Raw genomic sequence first — 18,764 nt, forward strand, 5'->3', positions numbered from 1 at the left:
CTAGAAAGAAAAACGTAGAACTAAACCTTTCCTATCTTACCAGAGAAAATAGATACTTCTGTGAGAATTTTTAGGGAAGGTTAATACTGAGCAGGAAGCTGAAGACCATGCCAGGATTTAAGGCTTTACACATGACAGCTCAGGATGGATGGAGGGATGGAAGGGGTCCTTGCATCTCTTGTAACCACAGGGACGATACTGGCTGGATGTCTTTCTATGTGTCTGATGTAATCTGGAAATACTGTATCTCTTTGCGGAAGAAGGAAAGGAATACATTTCTGACATCTTGAGCCTCTTGTCACCAAAAAAAACCCCCCAAAAAAACCAAAAACAAACAAAAAAACCAGAATTGCCTTAGGAGAGGACTCTCTGGGAAGACAAAAGGATGTGTATTCTCTATGTATCCTTTGCTTATGTGTCCACCTTTTTTTCTTCCACATTGCCACTGAAGGTATCTGAGCACACTTACCTGTTTCCTTGTAGAAAAATGTAGTGCATTCAGGTACATCATGTACATGTGCTCACACAATTTTTTGCCCTCATTTCTATCCTTACCTTCCCGTAAACACTTGTAATCTCATTTGTCTTCAACAGACTTCCCACTTCTTTTCTCTGATTCATCCATATCATGTTAATTTTGCCAGAAAAGCAAAAAGCAGGGATCTCCATCAAAAGAAAGTGGAATATACCTTGTTCAGAGTTATCAGATTGTATAAAATGTCACCTCACTATGACTTGAGTTTGTACTGGCATATAGGTCGAACAAACTTCATTTAGAATTAAAATATCTTCGGTAATTGGGTTTTGATTTAGAATCTTCTCCACCTGAAAAACAGGATTATTTAATCACTCATTCTCCTTCCTGTTTATTAGGTGTTTTCCAGGGTAGTTATTCACCAGGTCATGAATCTGAGGAGCGTTTTACTCTAGTCTCAACTTTCTGATTCTTGTGTATGCATTTGGAAAAGTACTGTGTCAGTCCACATGATCCTGACCATACTTTTCACTTTTCATCACAAAATTTATCAATGTTGCAAATGCAGATTTTATAACTGAGGTCAATCATTCTCAGGTACAGTAGGGTTGGTTTTAAGAAAGTTTAGTACTTTTGTTTGTGCTCTTTCTCTGCAACCCAATTTTGGAAAACTAACATTTTAAAAATGTGAGTCATTTGTTGAAATATGGATGTCTAATCTAAGATGAAACCAACTGTTCTCTAAAAGTTAATCCTTCTATTTCAATTGAACATAAAAAGAACTGAAAATGTCTAGTTCAAATGTACATATTTATCATGTGAGCATTCACATTCAGCCAAATGAATTCACAATTGTGGAGACTGTCTACATTTGAGAAAGTGATTTAGATTTCGTACTGTCAAATATCATTTGACTCCCACAGGTATGTGAAATTGGTCGGCATTTCCCCTTTTTAATGCTACATTATTAGTTATTTCTTTACTATTAATATATATATCTATCTATATCTATATCTATATCTATATCTATATCTATATCTATGTCTCAGAAATTCCAGAAATAAAATGGAAAACCTATGTCTTACTTTGCTAAAATCAACTGTTAATCATGAGGAAAGAAACCAATCACCTTTCTCCTCTGACTCATCCCTTCCTGATTACAATATTGTCCATTTTCAGTGTGATGGTAAAAACATGAGCAAAACAGCAGCAAGCTGAAAATGAAGAAAAATAAGTAGTTCTTCATCTAGCATGTATTTTAACTGTCAGATATATTACCACAAAATGCTGTGAAGGCCAAAATTATAAACGGGTTCAAATACATTAAAAAAAAAAAAAAAAAAAAAAAAAAAAAAAAAAAAAAAAGGAAAAAGGATTCAAGCAAAGCTTAGGCACATTCACAAATTTGAAATTCATTAAAGGCTATTGACACAGTGAGGTGGATATTGTGCTAATGATGTGGGCAATTGAAGCTCTGAAATCCCGGCACTGTAGTTTGTTAAAAATTGTGAGAGCTATCATTTACACTTGTTTTTTAAAAAAGTTTTGCTCTGACCATTGTTCTACTTAATTTATAAGGAGAGTGTTTCATTTGAAAACATTGTCAAACTCAGAGTTGTCCAAATGAAGGTGACATGGACATTAGAACCATGTAAATTCCAGTGCAATAAATCGGAAGAAAACAAAAAAGAGATCAAGGTGAGGACAGAAGTTCAAAAATCATCAGGGACTAGATGCAAAGCACTCTGATAGTTCAAGTGCTATTGAAAGGCATTTAAAGAACAATGCAATCAACATGCACGGTCAACACATGTTTACAAAGGGAAAACCATAGAATACCCTGAATCATAGAACATCCTCAGCTGAAAAGAACCCACCAGAATCATCGAAGTCCAAGTCCTGATGTCCTACCTAACTAATTTCATATCCTTGTATGACAAGGTCACACATCTAGTGGATGAAGGAAAGACAGTGGATATAGTTTTTCTGGATTTTAATAAGGCTTTTGATCCTGTTTCTCACAGAAACCTTCTGAACAAGTTGTTCTACTCTGAGATGGAGAACTACACTGTTGGATGAAGAACTGTGTAAATGACAGGGCTGAGAGTGTTGGAGCAAATAGGGCTGCATCTAGCTGGAGACCAGCAGTGTTTCCCAAGGTTCATTTCTAGTCCTAGTCCTGTTCAACACATTTATCAGTTATCTGCATGCAGATGAAATGCACTGTTAGCAAGTTTGGTGCTGACACCTAACTGGGAAGTGCTGTTGACACTTGTGATCGACAGGAGGCCTTGCAGAAGGATACGGATAGATTGGAACACTGAGCAGTCATCAGTAGGATGAAATCTAAGAAATCAAAATGCTGGATTCTGTACCTAGGATGAAATAATGCTAGGCACAAATATAAATTGGGAGAAGTGCAGATGGGAAGCATCCCAAGAAAGGGATCTGAGGGTGATGGCTGACATCAGGTTAAATATGAACCAGTAGTGTGGACTGGCAGTTGAGAGCAAATCACATCCTGAGGCATATCAAGCACAGCATCACTAGGCAATCAGGAGACAGGATTACCCTCCTGTATTCAGCATGCTGTGGCCTCACTTGGAGTGCTGTGTGCAGTTCTGGTCCCCACAATTTAGGAAGAATGTGAAGGTCCTCGAGTGTGTCCATGACAAGGCACCAAACCCGGTGAAAGGGCTGACAGGAATGTCATATGAGGAGTGGCTGAAGAATTTGGGGTTTTCAGGTTTGGAGAAAAGGAGGGTGAGGGGAGACCACATTGCTCTCTACAGCTTCCTGAGAAAGTGAAATGAAGAGGGAGGTACTGATCTCTTCTCCCAGGTATCCAGAGACTGGACATGTGGAATGACTGAAAGCTGCATCAGGGGAAGACAGTGTAATTTTATGTTGTCACGGTTTTCTCTTTCCAAACTGAACTGTGACCTAATCTTAAAGATAAAATGATTATGTGCGTCTAAGTGGTCTGCTCATCCAATAAGCTTTGTCTGTCTTTCTCTTCTCCAATTTTTGCTGACCATTGCCATGACAGAGATAAAAATTGGCAAAGCAGGAGAGCATATATTTATTTTTTAATGCTGTAAAGACTTCTTATGGAAACCTAGTTTGCCACCTTCATAGAAGTGCGTAGCAGTGTTATTGACAGGTGAAATTAATTTTTTTTTTTTTTTTTTTTTTTTTTTTTTACATTATGTGAAAAAAAATTCCCCTTTCTAAGTGTTGGAGTTCTTAATAGTGTGTTGTCAAATGCTACTGGAGAAGGAAGTTGAGCAAATATAATTTTCCACAAGGGTAATGAGATCTGATTAACAAAGTTGCAAAGCTGCCATCAGGAAGCCAAAGGAAAAACTGTAGAAAAATTGATTTCTTGTCTGTGTTCCTACCTGCTGTTGACTGGGTTAGACTATGGTCTTGTAATTGACTTTGGTGACATAATTTGATCACAAAAGTTCATTCTTTCTGGATAGCACCATCTTTGGAGCAACGTACTAGTACATCATTCACTGTTGATGATCACTAATGATGAATCACACTAATATATCATTAATTCTGTCACATGGATGGATTTGCAGATTAATTTCATCAGAGAGGTTACCTGTGCTGCTCATGTATTACTCAATAGATAATTTTGGTAAAAATGGGTCTTACATAATTTTTAATTCAAATTTTATTTCATTTACCTAGAGCTTAATTACTATACCTTCAAATTATATAACAAACTGACCAAAGCAAGTGTTCTCCTGGAAAATATGGACAAATGTAATGAACCAGGATTGCCCTATATAGTTAAGATGAAAAACTATCTTAAATTACACAAGTTATAACTGTGAAAACTGTGTGATTCAAAGTTTCTTAAAAGTATTTTGCCACTTTAAATAAAAGTGTTAGAACCATGCTGACTGAGAGTGTTAGAACCACAAAAGAAGGCAAAACTCTTTAATACAAGTACAAAAATTTTGCAGTGAAATAGAATGCTTATTGCTATAACTTCCTTTATATTTTTAAACTGTGATTGCTTGAGGAAATTTTAGAAAAGCAAAGGAAACTGCTTGTTTTCTTGAATATTTTCCTCATGCTTCCTATATATCTTTTGGAAAAAGGAAATTTTAAAGTTTGGAGAAAGATTACTTAATTACTTAATTATTTAATAGGATCATTTTCTATTAGCTTTTTTTTTCCATGTACCTATCCTTTGATCTTAATCAAGATGGACTCATTAAATTTCATCTCACCAGTAAAAATAGATCTTTTCCAGACAGGTGTTGGTTTTTCTGAACAACATTATCATGGTACAAAGCATCCCTGATACCTCCACATCATAAGTGTTCTGTGCAGTTCTGGTCATCCCTCTTCTAAGAGAAAACCAGAAAAATTAAGAGAGAAGAAGGTGAGCTTTATGATAACTTCTGTATGGGAAGAGTCTTAAGAGGCTTAACCGCACTTAAAAGGACATCCAGAATGAAAGGAGCGTTTGAAAAGCTGATAATAAAATTATCTAATACTTTTCTCCAAAGAAGAAGAGAAAAAGGGAAATTCTCAAGCACTATGCTTAAAACAAAGATTAAAAAAAATATATACTTTTCCTTACAACACAGTTCAGTCATATCATTCTATGATAAAGTGACCCACCTAGAACTGGAACTGAACACCACACAATGCTGTGGAGACCCAAAACTTCAAACCATAGAGGAGTTCACAAAAGACTTAAACAAACTGAAACTGAATTCAGTTTTTGGCTCCAGAGATCTCTCATCTACCAGGTTTTGGACAACTAGAAGAATTTATTCTACCCATACATATCTTCTTTCTTTGAGTATCTGTTGTATTAAGGTTACTTGACTGAGACTACTGAACTTTTAATCAGACCTAGTAGCAACATTCTCAAATAACACAAGGTTTTTAAATGTGCAGCCTTTGCTTTAGACAGACACTTCTGGAAACAAGCAACCAGGGCCTGGGATCAAGTCTGACAACAATTACATTTTGTCTAGTTCCATTCATAAATACCAGGACACAAACTGTCAGAAGTTGAGCTCAGCTTTTGTCTCTGCTTTTTCATAAATTCTTTATTATTTAATTGTCATGGCTTCTGTCTCATTATTGTATGATTGCTGTAGTAACTATTTACATTTCTTTCATTAACATCCAAGAACTGAATTCAGTGTTATGTGAGCTATTCAAAAATCGAATAATTGACTTTAGACTGTGAAAGCAAGAATATCATATGTGGGTTAGTAATTACTCTACAAAAAAATGGCCCCCATAAGGAATTTTTATTGTAGGTAGATAACTATTGGTTTGGTTTTTAAAAAAAAGAAAAAAAAAATTTCAAAAACTCAAATGTAAATTCAACAGAAATCATAGATTATCTACAATACTTATTTTTCTCTAGAAGCTTCATACAGAAGAAAAAGTTCTACCATTATAACAGGAAAAACTCGAAGCAAATGACATAATGGAATTTCTTCTTTGTCTTTTAGCAGATAAAGATTCAACTTAATCACTCCTCAAACAAGAAACTCTCTCTCTGCTACTACCAGCTCTCATGATCTGACACAGAATGTCCTTCCACAGAGAAGGTCACAGGGTCACTATCACAATCCCACGTGCAGATTATGACCTGAGTGACAGAAATTCAGCTGTTTTCATTGTTCTAGTGTCTTTCCTGAAGTGTCTGCTTTCTACTAAAAAAAAATAAAGGTCTCCTCCCTCCACTCTGCCCTCTCTGTTACTAAACTGAGTATCTAGGCTGAACTGCAAGAGTTTATTTGAGCATAGAAATGAATACATGGTGTAATTTACAATCACTCTTTCAGGAAGAATAAAATTTGAGGAAGAAATACTGCAGAAGGAGCTGCATAGTTGGGGGGCTAAAATTTAATGGTGTTGGGTTTGTTGTTTTTGTCTCTTTCCCCAGCAATTTAATGTAGTTATGCTGCTTTCTTAGAATGCTATATAAAAGAATATGTTAGTGGATTAAATTTTCTGTTTACAAGTCATATTATCTTTCAGTAGTGGTATATGTCATCATTCTCTCCAATACTATCATTCCAATACTGCTTTAGATCCATTAATTCCAATATAAGGAAAAAAATCACATCTCTATCTCAGAGAAGACATTTATTTCCAAATGTAAAATATGTGAGAGAATGAACTGGTGACCAAAATACACATAATCTCTAACCATCCAGATTAGTCTTCCTGTAAGGCTTCAGTTCTTGGATAGAGTAAGAGTTTGAAACAGTTCATATATAACCCATTAGTCATTTAAAGTCTTAATAAATGATAATTACAACTAATTATAATAATGTCTAACAGGAAAAGCTTGAATTGTGATCATTGATAGTAAAGATTAAAGGGATCTGACTTTTTTAGCTTCAACTGACACATAATTTAAGGAAAATAAAGACAATCCACATCTGATGCATCAAAGTGCACTGATAAAGACGCTGTAGCAGCAGAGATAGAAACACACATCACTGGCGTTATCTCACCTGTATCTCCTGAAGTCTAACTTAATTGGGCTTAATTAGTTCAACTTAATTATGTGTGTTGCTTTTGCACTGAACGACAAGTATTTATTTCAGGAAGCCATTACTCTTGCCTGAAGACAAGTAGTATAATTGATTCTTTGAAAACTGGAATATCTGTTAACATGGAAAGAACTAGGCTACCAGTCTAGACAAGCAAACTATTTTTTTCATGGCTAAAATTAGGTAAAATAGATCACACTGGTTGGCTGGTAAACTGTTGCACATTCTTGATAACTAACTGGAGAGGACTAAAGACCGATGTCTGCATGGGAGCTAAATGACAAAACCCAGGAGATCCTGTCAATATAGGAAGTATAACTGAGTGAGAAGCCAAATATAAATGTGTTTTTTTAGAGTGAACTTGATAGCTCTTCAGGATTGCAGAAGGTTCATTGATTAGAGATTGCTTTTCAAGCCCCAAAATGGGAACTTAAAGCTCTATATTACATGCAGACAGCTGTACACAGACCTCTACTTTGAGCTGTCTGCAATCAGAATTAACTCTTACACATGTGGCCAATTCAGCTGCTGAAATACACACCCCTACCGGCATTGCAGACATTCCAAGGTGTCCTCCACACCAGTCTGTCATACACAGAGCAGGACCTAAAGAAGTCCTTGGCCTTCTGGAAAAACAGTTGGATATTAAGTGATTATATGTCAAAAAAGAAAGTAAAAATCATTATAAGCATGACACTACTATCACCTGTTTCTGCCTTTTTAGTGTGTGATATCTGTGAGAGATGCAGATTCTGTTTTCATGAGCTTTAACTAGTGCATGTTAACTTTGACTGTGAAGCAAACTGCAGACTGACATCTTTTCTAAAACCAAACAATATTAATCATGTATTTACCTCCACTTTTTCAACTGCATCTTTTTCCTGCTGACTGTGCATTCTGAGTGAAATATATAAATACAAAAAGAACTGGATGAAAATGAAATTAAATTCTTGTTGGACATTTGATAGACTAGAAAAGCAGAAAATTCTGATATTAAATTAAGCCTTGCTGAGTTTTGAGAACAGCTTTCCAAACATTTTAAACTGGAATGCTTTGGTAAAATTATAGGTCAGGGAAAGTCTTCCTGACTGGAGATCAGTAACCAGCTGTAGTACAAGCCTTCAGCTAAACTAAATAAAATAAGAAGGGATGTTGCAGAGTAATTTGGAATAATCTCAAAGAGTATTACCCATTAGATAAACCCACATGTTTTAAAAATCCTTACCTTTCACTGAACATCTATCAAAGTTCCTCTTTTGTCAGGAAGCTGACTTTTTTTGAGTAAAAGAAAATTAAGTTCTTTGTCCTTTTCTTCCCTTCATCTTGTAGGAAATTTTATGGTTTTATCTCATAAAGATAAAAAGATTAGAAGAAGCCTTCATGCTTAAAAGCAAATTTCATTGAAACTCAGCAGAGAGTTTTTGAGTGTCTCCTTGCCATTCTGAAGATAAATTTCAAAGATTTTCTGATGAAGTCTAATATCCTGTTTGACATAGGAAAAAAGTATTGAAAATGTATTTATAAAATCTTTACTACTACAATATACCTCAAAGCCAATAAAAGGTACAAAATAGACTTAGGCATCTACTTGCTCTCTTTATCAGGAAGATCAAAATCTATTTAAAACTCTTTCTAAGGTAGATGGTTCTCCTTGCAGAAAGGCTTAGGAGGTTACAGAGAAGAAAAAAGTCTGTGACTCACAATGAATTTGATGAAGAGGTCTGCCTATCATTCACCACTGAGAAATAACATATCCTCCATGTAATTCTTAGAGAATGCATTTTGCGTCAGAGTGACCACAGACAGTCCCATCCACCTTTCTGGTTTCCTCACAAGAAGGCTCCAAAATTTTCAGTTTTGAGGTTTCTTTAAGAAGGTCTTCATCACTAACGGTCAGAATGAAAGCAAATGTTTTTGCAGTTATACTAAAGGTATAAAATATAGTCTTCTGCCTTTCTATTTTGGTCTGTGTCTCCAAACAACTATTTTAAATAATATGTAGAAATGGGAAGTTAAACATCTTATGCTGGATGTTTCAAAGGAGGCACCTCTTTAAAGGTATCTGGAAACATAAAATTGTAGAATCATTTAGGTTGGGGGATTAAATCTCTAAGATCATTCAGTCCAACCATTAACCTAGCACTGCCAAGTCCAAATCTAATAGGAAGCATCTTGATCTGAGCATATTACCACTTCACCATGGTGTGACAGCCTCATAACCTAGCAATGAAAAAGCTTTTGTGTTTTACAATGTCTAAAGGGATAACTTCTGTGGTAGGAGGTTATTAGCAGAATCCTGACAAATTTTAGAAATCTGTAGTGAAGAAACCTATATCTGAACAAGGTGGTCTAAAGTTCCTTTAAAGACAAAAGCATTTGCATTGCAGAGTAAATTCCATCCCAACATTCTCTTAATGACAGACTAAATTAAAAACAAAACAAAACAAAACAAACCCAAAAAACAACTCCCCTTTGCCCTTTGAATGTGTAGCTGCATTACTAACATACCTACATCTTAGTGGGCTGGTATAATTCGTGCACACTACTTTCCCATCCCATAGAAGACACATGGTTTCACGTTTGGTTTTTTGGTTTGTTTTTCTTTGCTTTGAGGGAGTTAGGGTGTTTTTGTTTGTTTATTTGGATGGTTGTTTTGGTTGGTTATTTGGTTTTGATGGAAATTCTTCAAGCTATAACCAGCTCTGAAGACAGTTTTCACATCTTGATGTTCTTCTGATTATGGAATATAGCTCTGATTAGACTGCTGTCCTAATTATAATATGGGAACAGAAGTCCTTGAGGACTATCCAGCAACAGAAGATGGTACACAGTTAAAGTGACTAAATAAATCAACATTTTAATTAAATCTTAATGGGAAGGATTGTGTCTTTTTAGGAAGTAAAACTTAGAGTAACTGTTTAAGTCACTTGAAACAAATAACCCTTTAACATATAGATGTTTTTTCTCTGAAGGGGGCTAATTGTTTAGTGTAGCCCAACATACTATATATGTCTGTAAATATCCCCCCACAGCCCCTCCCGGGACTAGCTCTTGAGAGGCTTTGGAGGGTTTTCTCAGAGGGACAGGACAAAAGGTTCCAAAAGAGGTTCTTACCCCAGGATTATTCCAAGGCGTTTATTCTCAAAGGGTTCCAGAGGGCAAGAGGAAGAACAAGGAAGTACAGGGATCTTATCTAGCCTCCCACTCTAGGAGGATGGCTGGCACTCAGCCAATTAGGTCAAGAAAGGAAGGAAAGGTCAAACCATATGGTTACAGGCATTAGGGGTCTTTGGGGGAAAAACTATTCCCCAGAGAAATACAACATTTGTCATTTGGAGAATTTTGCTTATGCTGGAGCTAGGCTCTGTGGGAACCTCCTGCAGCTGCGACAATGTCGACTTTTTTTCTAATATTGATTAAATAAGATGATTAAAGATATTTTCAGCAAAGGGAAATTAAAAGAGCCTAGACATCACATTTTTCATAAATCAAAACTAATCATGCAATGCATTTCAATTAAAAATACCACAAATTTTCCAATCTTAAAGCTTCACTAAGCAGGATGACGGTAAATAGGTACTTAAGGGATTTTTTTGTTTCCTTGTTTTATTTTATTTGATTTAATTGAGTGTGGGACACCATGCTTCTGAGTGTATTTCTAATGTGATTGCATTTTTTTTCCTAAATGCTTACTAATTGATCAATGGAATTTCCAAATATTTATATGTTTATTTCCCTGCTTTTTGTTGCAGTGGCAAAACATTACTCAGATAGAGGTGGAAGTACAAGGTTTATTTAACTGAAATTACTATGGTTTATTTTTTTTTAAGATTCCTGACACTTAACTTTTATAGCTGCTATGACTGCATCAGTAATGCACACATGAATAGTTGTTAACTGTCAAGAACACAATGTATTTCTAATCATATTCCATCAATGACATGTGTTTTACATTGTTAAATCATTTTGGCTGAAAAACAGAGGCTCAGAATGGAATATAAAAAGCCCATTCTTTCAGTTTCTTTGCATTATTCATAAATGCAGTACCTTGTCAGCACTTAGAGTGTAATCAAAACATAAATGTTGTACGAATATTTTGTGTTCTAACTGCATGTAGGATATTCCTAAGTTACACAATACATTGCATTGTCTTTTTTATAGTCAGTATAAAATTTTAAGTATGTGTGTCGTAAGTTCTGTAAAAGCAAGGCTGTCTACTGTTCCCTTTTTGTTCACTGTTTCAAAAGAATGTGTTGAAATTGAAAAAGATCATAAAAAACCCTCAAGAAAATCAACTAGCTGTTTTTATCCTTTACCATTGAATCTCATTCACACTCATTATGCTGTTGCATGGTATAACTTGATATAATTTTCAAACTAACTCTTTTGAGCTCTAGTTTGAGTGTTTCAGAGATAAATAACATTATGAATAAATAAAAAAAAACCCACCATGACAGTAGGCTTTTTGAGCAGTGTAGAAAAGGATAATGAAAAGCGACTTCTGTGTTCTAGCAGCTTGGAGTCTCTCACTATCTACTGAAAGCTGAAAAAAATGCAAGTCTAGATTCCTGAGAAATTGTGAAGTAGAAAAGAGAAAACAAATTTTAACATACTCTAATTTAAAAAAAAAGAAAAGAAAAGAAAAGGGGATGTAATGATTTACAATTGAAGATGTGAGAAGTGAAAAGTATTTTCACTGTCCTCTCTGATGAACAGACTACAGAAAACTTTTCCTCCTATAATACTAAGTGTCTTTCTTTGTACCTTCCAAAATATATGCAGTAATATATACCTTGCTTTTAGGATTTTCTTTAATTTTATTCAGGGATAGTTTAATACAATAAAATAAAACTAGAAAACTTAGAAAAAACCCTCAGTTTTAGCTGAAAGTAAAACAGAATACTGTTTCTTGGAAGAAAATTTGCCTTATGTATAAATTCAACAAAATGCAAAAATTTTGCTGTATATTTTGCTTCATTGGATTATGAGACTCTGCCTGTCTTAAAGGGCCAGCACCTTCGCATTTTCAGGCTGAACAAGTACGACTCTCTTAGCCTCTCTTCATAGAAAAGGTGATTCAGCCCTCTTTTTTTTTTCTTTTTCTTTTTCTTTTTTTTTTTTTTTTTTTTTTTAATTTTTTTTTAATTTTTTTTTTTATTTTTGGGTAGTCTTCCAAAACTTCTCTAACAAATCCATGTCTTTCCTTCGTCAGGAGCCCCAAAGCTGAATGCAGTAGTCCAGGTGGGGTTTTAAGAGAATGGAGTAGAGGGACAGGATCACCTCCCTCAACCTTGCTGGCCATGCTTCTGTCTCTGCAACTCAGAATTGTCTTTCTGGGCTGCAAGGCCAGCTAATATGTAATTCTTCATCCACCAGTGTCCCCAAATTCTTTTTCATAAGACAGCTTTCAACACATCCATTCCCCAGCCTGCATTGATACTGTGGACCTCCTCAGACCAGATGCTGGATCTTGCACTTACCCTTCTTTAATGGTGTTCATATGGGTCTACTGATCAAGCCTGCCCCAGAACCCTCTGGATGGCATTCCATCCCTCTAGTGAGACAACCGCATCACAAGTGGTTTCCACTTGGATACTGAAAAATTGTCCGGAAAACTCACTGGATTCAGCCATCCAGCCAGTTCCTTACCCACTTAACAGTCCATTTGTCAAACTCATGTCACTCTGATGCAGCAGCAAGAATATTGTGGGGGGACTGTAGCAAAGGCTTTGCAGAATTCTGGGTAGATGACATCCATAGCTCTTGCCTTGTCCACTGATATATTAGAAGGACATTTGATTAGGAACAATTTGTACTTGGTGAAGCCATGTTGGCTGTCTCTAGTCACTTTTGTGTCTTCTGTATGTTGTGACATATTCCAGAGGGATCAGCTCCATTATCTTATGGGTCATGGAGGTGAGATTAGTGCTGAAAGGCTGAAAGCCTCACCTCATATTGGTGAGGTGAGTGCCAGAGTAGTTTGTGAAAGTGCTCTAACCACTATAATAACAAAAGTCTGTTTGATATCATGGTCACCAATGCATTTAAAAGAAAAGAAGCCAGCTGTTCTTCATCAGGTGCCTATCTTCAGCGAAAGGCTAGACAGACTGTCTCCCAAGAGGTCACAGCTGCCTAACTTCCACCATTTCTCTGCTGAGCCAGTGAAGAATGATAGTCATCCAAGACAGTAGCTCCAGCTGATAAAAAGTTGTCATTGATTTTCCAAGATCTGGTATTAGGAGACTTCAATCATTGCACTAAGGCAAGATGCCTGACATCTGTGCTTAACTGAGGTGTCTAAAACGTGGATTTCAGTCAAATACAGTCAATATACTCACTCAACTGAGTTACTTTTCAGTATTAAACAATGAGCTTCACAGTGCCCTTTACATAAACACTGGAGTATCTTAGCCATTCATAAAAGTCTTGGAAATAGGGAAAAGCCACGTCTCTCTAAGCTAACATACAGAAGTCAAAAAAGATATGTCAAGACATCACAATTATTGTTAAAAACATCTGTCTAATTGAATGAAGTGCTATTTATTTTTAAATCTTTAGCCATTCTGTAGCATGTTGATCATATGTATTTGTATATTTTTTATTTTTTTATTTTTAGTTTTTTATTTCCATTTTTAAAATTTTCTTTATCTGCCATTGCTTGATCCTGTATGATACCAGATTTGTTCATGGGTTGAATCTCCACAGAGCTGGTTCCAGTATTCTGAGAGTTATTGTATTTTTTTAATCTTTCTGCATATCTTTTGTTCCATATAAATGTAGCAGTACAACTTTCCTGGTACCCTTCCTTGAAATAGGAGTCAGACTGTGCTTTTGCCATGTTCGTATCTACTGTGTGTTAAATATCCATGTATTTATTTAAAAATACATGTACTGAAGCTAGCCAAAATCTGTAATTTTCAAACAAATACCAACAATATTGGAATTTTGGCTTAGGGTTTTGCTTGTTTGTTTTTATGAGGGTTTTTGATTGTTTTTTTAAATTATTATTATTAGAAGTTATGAAAACTATTTGAAAAATCACACCTGTGTTATGAGTATTCAGTAACCAAAATTGTGTTAAACCTTCTGTACTGCTAATGACTAATTGCTAAAGTCAGCATAAGAAATTTAAGCTAACTCTGCAGGGTCAATGTTTTTTTAAGAGAAACAGATGAGGCCTAGAGTTTCCATCTAGCAGACTTAACCAGAAAATCTGTAGTTAAATAAGGCCAGGAATGAAAAAAGTGGATCTAAAATTCTTAAGCTATTTAAAGTGATAAAAAGCAGGATCTTAAACCTGTTCTAAAGACTTCAAAGTATAAATAAAGTTCCAATATATTTAATTATATGCAATTAAAATATATTTCAATCCCCAAGGAACATTTGCTTTAAAACAGTACTTACAGAGAAATAAAAAATTTTAATGACTTCTAAATACTCCAATGGTATTTAAAAACAATGCAGTGAATTTATTAAATTTGACATGGAAGATAAATATAATTAAATAGGGAAAATGCTCATTTTGATTTGAGACCTTCTTTCAGAAGTCATGCATCACTGGTGGAAGGCAATTTTTCTTTTAGCATATCGACAGAAAAAGTACAAATATATATGATAGTAATGGCATCAGTTTCACTTATATAGTTTCAAAACCAACAAATTTAGTGTTATCTAGTCAAAGCAGGCTAATTGTTCCTACTCTATTTGTTGGAAATTCATTAAGACACAGGAAACAAAGATGAACAATATGTAAGATGAGTAGAAAAATATTCAGAATAATCCTGGCCCTAGTGGTACCCATTTTAAGAAACATATTGTCAGTTATGCAAAATTTGACTCCTGTGTAGAACACAGGAATAATTTTGGAATCATAATGAATGATAGAATCAGAGAACAGCCTAGGTTTGAAGGGACCTCAAAAAATCATCTGGTTCAACTTTTGGTGTGAAAGAGATCCTCAATGAGATTGCCTAGCACATCATCCTCTTGCACCATGAAAAACTCCAGTGAAAGGCACTTTCCTATGTCTCCAAGAAGGTTCATCTTCTCATTGATTGTTCTTATTGGGGGAAAAAAAACCCAAAAAACCTCCAGGAGCAACTTTTACTCATTGCCCCATGTCTTTGTGTGACATTGAGAAAAGAGTGCTTCCATCCTCTTTGTACCTGCCCTCTAAGTACTGGAATACTGTGATAAGGTCCTCTTGAACCTTTTCTTTTCCAGGGAGAGGAGATTTAACTCCCTCAGTCTTTCATCATAAGACAGGTTTTACAGTCATTTGATCACTTTGTGGCCTTCCTCTGAAGTCTCTCCAGTCTATCTGTGCCTTTTTTGAATTGTGGGGCTGGAACTGTCCTTATCTGATATGTTAAGAGTGAAAAGAAAGAATGTAAAAGTCAAAGTATCCTGGAAATGTTGATATTTTGTTTTAATAAAATTTCAAGACTTGATTTACTAAATTCAAGAGGTAAAATTTTACTTCGTGATTTACTAATATACAGAGTCAATGATATTCCTGTCTGCTGAACTATTCAACCTTACTTGCTATGCAAAAAGTTGTAAGTGTTATAGTGCACCCTGAAGCAATGTCTTTACATCTACAGAGTGACACAAAATAAAATGAAATATTACGCAGTTCAGCATGATGTGCCGTAGTTCTCTTGTGGGGTTTAAAAACAATGGAAATAAATGTTCATGTGATGAAATAGCTAAATAGTCATGGTTTGAACTGTGTACCTGTTTCTTAGAACTAGTTGCATTTAATACAATCAAATAAAATTTATTCAGTTAAGTAATTTCACACCATATATTTAATATTTAATGATAAGGGTAAACAAATGCTAATATTTATCTTTCCCATCTATACCTAGCTATGTAGATCTGTAAATTTACAGACACCCACATAGATATCTGAGGCTATTCTGTATCAAATATTGGTTTTCTTAAACTTCTAATGTTTGCACTCTTGGGATCTTTCAGGAAAAAAAAATAGCTCTAATTGCATTTCAGAGTAAATAAATTAAACTACCCTAAATAATTTCCTACATATTTTTTGTAGTGGATTACTGTAGTTACTTCACAAAGTTAGATAAATTATGTTTACTTCTGTATGAGTTTAATCTGGTTTAAGTAATCCAATTTAAATTCCCAGTTGTAGTCTGAATCTTTTTTTCCTGAGTCTTTCCTTGTAGCCCTATCCAAAAGCATATATAGAGTAAACTCTGGAACCCTTTACATAAGGATTGGGATAACTGTGCTGGTTTTAATCCAAGGAACATAGGAAGTACTCAGCTATATTTTCTCTTTCAAAATATGAATAAAATTGGTCTAAATGTATAGTTCACTACAATTTTGGTTTCACTAGATTATTTACTGAGAAATTTCAGAGATAATACTATGGTGTTGCTGTAAAATGAGTATTAAATTTAGTTTTATTAAAATTTTACACAAGAAAAGTATTATATAACCTAATTTTGTTTCAAATTTGATTTGTACAATGGTCAAAAAAATTTTAAATTTTGCATCCTTAAACAATACTCAACATTTCTTCAGATCTGATACATCTAGCCATAGTGTTCATATGCTATGAATGAAAATTTCAAGTTATGCATATCACTATTACAACTTCATCAAAGATTAAAAAGAAGAACCCCATGCAAATGCTTCTTTATCAAGAAAAAATCTAGTTTTCCCTGGTTACTTTAGTAAATCCAGTTACCCAGTGATGTTTGCATGTTTTCCATTCATGTACATTACTGAAACTGATCATTATTTACAAATGTTGCCTAGACATGATACTGTTTTAAAAATAGGTAAAGAAAGTTAAGATGCTTCTGTATGGGGTCTGTGACTGTCTGAGCAGATGATTTTTGTAGATTTCCAGTTTCTGCCATCTGATTCAATCGTATTTTCTCAATAGTTATTTGTCTATCAAAAACCCCATGCTACTAAATGTCCCAACCTTTCTTTGCTCTGCTTCCTGGGTGTGGTATCTTTTTTGTATAAGAAGATTTTCCATTCTGGCCATTTTGCCCCTATATTAAGTGCTTGAACTTTTCTTAGTTTTCAGCATTATTTGTCTGCCATTGATTATTATATCTGAACTCTAGCTGCTGGTTGAGAAGGTGAAGCTCTCCTACAGCCTGTACATTTGATTTGTCAAATGTCATGGATGCCTTGGAAGCTCAAAAAATTCCATGTGACAATAGATGAACATATTTGAGCAGCTACATATATATCCCCTGGAAAATCACATTATCCCAGCAATTTAGACACAAATTTTAAAATGATACAGAAAACATATATGCTCATTTACGCTTATATTGGCTCAGAAACTGCATATGCCCATTTCTGTTTATTGACTACAACATGAGGTTAGGGTTGCTACCTGAGATTTAGACCTCTAACTTCAGGTGCTTAAGATTTTGTGTATGAATTCTATTTCCACTTTCAAAATAAATGCTGAACTAATTTAGCTATTTTGAAATAGCATTCAAAATAGACATTGAAATATACTAGGATATTCAGAAAGCCAAAATACTATTCTCAAGGTGACATAGTTATTAACCCCAATTTGTCACACTGCTCATATTGTTTATAAGGTTTTACATTGTTATCTTTTGTGTTCTTCAGTATTGTGACAAAAACCCGCGGACAAAAAAAAAAAAGGCTCTAGGGAAAGATGGTATGCTATAGAATAATAATCACAAAATCACAAGATCCTTCTGACCCTTCACAGACTTTTCTTTGTTGAGTTAACATGTTGACATACAAGTTATTTATGGCGGTACCATATGGTCCATTTTGGGTAGAGTTATGTTGAGATGTGTGACACAAAGCAATCAGATTCTTGCAGCTAGTTGCAGCTAGTTTTGCTACCTTTACAGTAGTCTTAGTGCCAAAGTAGAACTTCTCTGATGAACCAGAGAATACCTGACAATATCCAGCCAAGGCTGTTAAGAGAGCTGGCTGATATAATTGTGAGGCTACTTGCCACATTGAGAAGTCATGGAGAAATCTCAGAAAATTAACAGAAGACTAATGTTGTCTCCATCTACAAGAAGGGCTTAAAGATGGCTCCGGGAAATTAAAAGGCCCATCACTCTTACTTAATTCCTTGGAAGGCTGTGGTAGAAAACCTCCCAGGGGCTATCACAAGGCATATGAAGCACATGATTGGTTAGAGCCTGCATGGATTCACCAAGGGAAAATTGTGCTTGACAAACCAGATCATATTCTATGACAAAGTAATATGATTGGTTGATGTTGTGTGAGCAGTGGACATTATCTGCATGGATGTCTTCAAGGTTTTTAATAGGTTTTCCCACAACCTTTTCCTGGAGAAATGGATGTGTTATGGTCTAGATAGGTGTCTCTGTGGTGGGTGGGGAATTGTCTGACAGGCTGTACCCAGAGGGTGGTGGTAAATAGTTCCTTTTCAAACTGTCAGCCTGTCATTAGTGGGGTTCCCAGGGATCAATATTTGGTCCAATGCCTTTTAGTACCTTTGTAAATGACCTGGTTGATGGGATCAAGTATCTATAGGGAGGTCTTGTGCAATCATTCTCTTAATCGTGCAGCAGACAAATCTTTAAGTTTCACTGTGTCATACCATGGAAGGAGAGAGAGAGAAAGGTGGAGGAAAGTAATTTTTTTTTTTTTTTTTTTTTTAATTATTGTATTGGGCCTACTCTGATAACAGAAATGTTGGAACTTATGTATATGGAGCTTTCTTCTGG

The sequence above is a fragment of the Chamaea fasciata genome, unplaced genomic scaffold (genome assembly GCF_029207755.1).
Source record: "Chamaea fasciata isolate MVZ Bird 193981 ecotype frontalis unplaced genomic scaffold, bChaFas1.0.hap1 SCAF_2, whole genome shotgun sequence".
NCBI lineage: Eukaryota > Metazoa > Chordata > Aves > Passeriformes > Sylviidae > Chamaea > Chamaea fasciata.